Below are 4,088 nucleotides of genomic sequence, written 5' to 3' on the forward strand. Positions count from 1 at the left end.
ATCATCCATTTTTTTATTTTAGATAATAAACTGGACGGTCTTTGACATTTTGATCCTGTTATTTTGACAAATTTTGAAACGTGCAATGTGAATAATACACATCAAACATTTCACTCGTATTGTTTTTTCACTATTATCTATGAAATGTGTGCAGGAGTTCTGACACATTGGCAGTTGTGTGCGCTGTGCAGAGCTGCTCATGTGCGTAAAACGTGCACTGTCTGCAGGGCGCACAGCTGAGCAGGTGAAGCTGACACCCCACCAGTACATACTGGTGGTTCGTGCTGCGTTTGTGCCGTTAAAACGTTGGTTTGTGCTGCTTTGGATTCTGAGACACAGCTGAACGTGGATGAAGACGCTTCATCCCTGCGGGACATGTGGTCAGCGTCTCTGCTGCAGCAGCGTGTGCACGAGCTGGTGCACCTGCTGCAGCAGCGTGTGCACGAGCTGGTGCACCTGCTGCAGCAGCGTGTGCACGAGCTGGTGCACCTGCTGCAGCAGTAACATCCACTCCACAGACGTGGACAACGTCTCCTCTCCTTGTATTTTTAATTATGGTGTTGGACTTTTATAAGCGGAGATGTGAGCTGCTGGATCCGAACGAACAGTTGCCAGAACGCACACGGTGAAAATGAGGGAGTTCCTGGATCTGGTTCAAAATAACCACTGGAACTATGGGATAGCTCAGGAAAGCTAAACCAACCCTAAGTATAGGATTTATCAAAAAGGAAAGACTTGAGCCCAGTCCTAAAGGTAGACAGAGAGTCAGCCTCGCAGACAGAAACTGGGGGTAAGAAACTTACAGGCACATGAGTGTGTTTACAGAGGAGTCATAAAAAGATGCAACTTTCTTAGAAACTTCAGTTTTTAATATTGTTCACAAAAACATTGGATCTCTTTAATGAAAGTAAAGTTGATTTGTGCAGACGTGTGTAAGTCTATAGACCATGAGTTGAAACTAGTTGAATGAAGTGTTCTCTGGATGATGCTGATCTCACTGTGTTGGTGTTTTTATTGGATTAAATTAGAGATTAAAGCACATTGAGTCCTGCAGTTGCTTTCTGTGTTGTCCAGACAGGGTGCATGGTGTAGAACCAAAGCTCACCTGGACTCCCTCTGCACCTCCACAGTCTTGTTGCTCTGCATCAGCTGCTGTTCTCATGTTTTGTGCTGAGTTGTCGACAGACTCTCTAAACATGTGGATTAATCCAGACATGCTCAACCCCAGTGTGTAAGACAGAATGCAAACCTGCGTTTCATAAAGCTGCTTCAACGGTTTGATAAGATCCGTAAGGTTTTTCACAAGTCGAGATATAAAAAAGTGAAACCAAGATCGTGTGTGAAATGTCGCAGCAGTGTGGAAAGCCAGCCTCTTACCGTGTGGTACGACTGTGACATTAAATCTGTTTGATGCCACCTGCTGCAGAACTGCTCATGCAAAGCTGCAGAGTGTCTTCGACTCTCTTTCTCTATCAACACATCATCATCACTTCCTAACCTCACCCCCACCAGGCCCCAGCAGTAGCTGTAGAGCAAAGGCTGCCACATCAGAGGCTCCTCTGGAGAGCTCACAGCCGGCAGCATCATGCTAAGAGGTGAGGAGGTGGCAGAGCACGAGGATCCATCAGGATCTATGCAGATCCGCACACGGACCAGAACACACTTCACGTTGCCACCTAGCTGCAGAGCAGATGAACGCACAGATGGCATTAGACATTCAGACAGGAAGTGTCTGCAAATAAACAGATCAAGAATCTGTTGCAGGAACATTTGAAACTTACACCGATCTGTAAGTTTTATTTAGCTTTAGGCTTTTGTTTGAATAATTATGAAGCTTTCACTCTGTCGTGATCCATTTATACGTTTTTATGCACGATTCTCGTCCAGCAGTTTTCATCTTTTTCAACAAATCGTGAATCAAAACGTTCGGCTCCTTCAGGACAATCCTGCTGTGACTTTTGGTGCTGGAGCATCTTTAGCTGTTTGAAACATTTAGCCATTTCTGACATTTTGTCCTTGTAGAAAATGAACTGAGCTCATGTTACATCCTTCAGATCTTTAGATGTGTTTACAACCTTTTACTGCTCCTTTCACTTTTTGTTCTGCTTCAGCTCCTTTCAGCTTCCTGATGCAAATGTAAACTTTGTTTAGCTATTTTCAGCTGTTTTGTGCTCCTTTCAGCTTCTTTCTGCTAACTACAACAATTTATTTGCTTCTTCTAACGTCTTTCTGCTAATTTCAGCTTATTTGGACAAGATTCAGCTTTTTCCTCTATTTCAGCTACTATTTAGCTGTTTTTATGCTAATTTAAGCTTTTTCAGTAAATGTCACAGTTTTGCACTCATTTCAACTTTTTCTGTCCATTTCAACAGAAATGTGCTCTCTCCACTTCCTTCTGATCATTTCAGCTTCTTTATGATTTTTAAGCTACTTTTTAGCAATTTTTTGCTAATTTCATTTTTTTTTTAGTTAATTTCCTTTTGTGCTCATTTCTGCTTATTTAAAATTAATTCAGCAGAGACGTGCTCTTTCTGCTTTCGTCTGCTAAGTTAGGCTTGTTCTTCCATTTCAGCATGTTTTTAGCTTATTTCAGCTGTTTTTCAGCAAGTTCTTCTGCAACAAGCATTCACAGTGCATTTTGTCAGGACATGCAGTTTCTCTAGTTTGTATTATTTTGTTGTTGTTCAGCTTCATTGATGTTAAGGGGAACACACCGACAGTTGCTTTCAGCAGTGATGTGGAGATGAATACGAAACAGAAACAAATCAAATCTCTCCCGTCTGACAGCCAAAGCTACAGCTGTTTTGTTCTTATTTTTATTGGAGATGTTAGAACTGCACATACTCCAGTGCTTCTCGGTGCCTCTTCCAGAGCGCAGCAGGACTCTGTCAGGGGCCAGGATATATAGATAGCAAGTCACATAAATTTAAGCTGCAGTGATAAGAAAGTGCAGCCACATTATGGCAAAATGGGGAACTAGTGTTGACATAATCAATCATTGATGTGAGGTGCAGGAGATGTGGAGGTGGAGCAGTTTGAGTCAGAACAGTTGAAACAGAACAGTTCTGGTAAAATAGCATCATCCATCTCAGGTAGGTCATTTATTCATTAGACTCAGACAGAATAGTTAACCTTTGCTTCCCAGTGTTTTCATATTACGTCAGATTTAGTTAGAATTGAAAACTGATACATTGCCGGCTCTTTATCATTAGTAATCCGTCATACTTGTATCACTGACCCGTTTCACTGTTGCCAAATCCCTCCGCTGTCATTCAAATGTCAGCTGATTGGTATTCCCTGTACGATGGTCTTTTTAGTTGCCGATGCAGTAAGCAGGGTTGACAGCAACAACTAAGTGGCTCCCATTTGATTGACAGTCCAATGTTCCAAGGGAGAGGTAGAGGAATTATTGGAAGCCCACCATAGGATTTAATCCACTTCATGTTCTGAATATCTGCAGCTGTGAACAGAGGCGGTGAAAAGAGTCAAAGCTTTCTGATAGAATTTGAGTCAACTGAAGCAGATTGCTGAAAACATTGAGGGCAATTTCAGTTTGTATCGAGTATTTGACACAAAATGGGCTCGACTGATGAAACAATGGTCTCTGTTGATGTCACATGACTCTTTACTTCCTGTTGATGATGCAGTAGAGGTGGTCAGTTTAAGATTAAAATCAGACACCACTCTGAGCAGCAGGACCACACTTTCCACAGAACAACTGTGTCAACTCTTGAAACTGTGCCTGCAGTCAACCTACTTCACATATGGGAAGAAGTATTATAGGCAGAAACATGGGTGTGCTATGGGGTCTCCAGTTTCTCCTATTGTTGCCAACCTGTACATGGAGGAGGTAGAAAAGAGAGCCTTGACGTCCTTTTCAGGGACACCACCAAGTCATTGGTTCAGGTTTGTTGACGACACCTGGGTTAAAATTAAATCTCAGGAAGTCCAACATTTTACTGACCACATCAACTCTGTGGATAAATACATCAAGTTCACACGAGAAGATGTAAAAAATGGCAGGTTGGCTTTCTTGGACTGTGAGGTCTCAGTCTCTGATAGAGGACATTTGCAAACTGAGGTGTACC

General features: G+C 42.4%; 1 pseudogene; it reads right to left on the reverse strand.

Moving 5' to 3' along the window:
• Positions 1-381: 381 nt before the first annotated feature.
• Positions 382-4,088, reverse strand: part of LOC119408616 — a 13,569-nt pseudogene continuing 9,862 nt past the window's right edge.

Source organism: Nematolebias whitei, chromosome 4 (genome assembly GCF_014905685.2).
Source record: "Nematolebias whitei isolate Nwh7 chromosome 4, NemWhi1, whole genome shotgun sequence".
Lineage (NCBI taxonomy): Eukaryota > Metazoa > Chordata > Actinopteri > Cyprinodontiformes > Rivulidae > Nematolebias > Nematolebias whitei.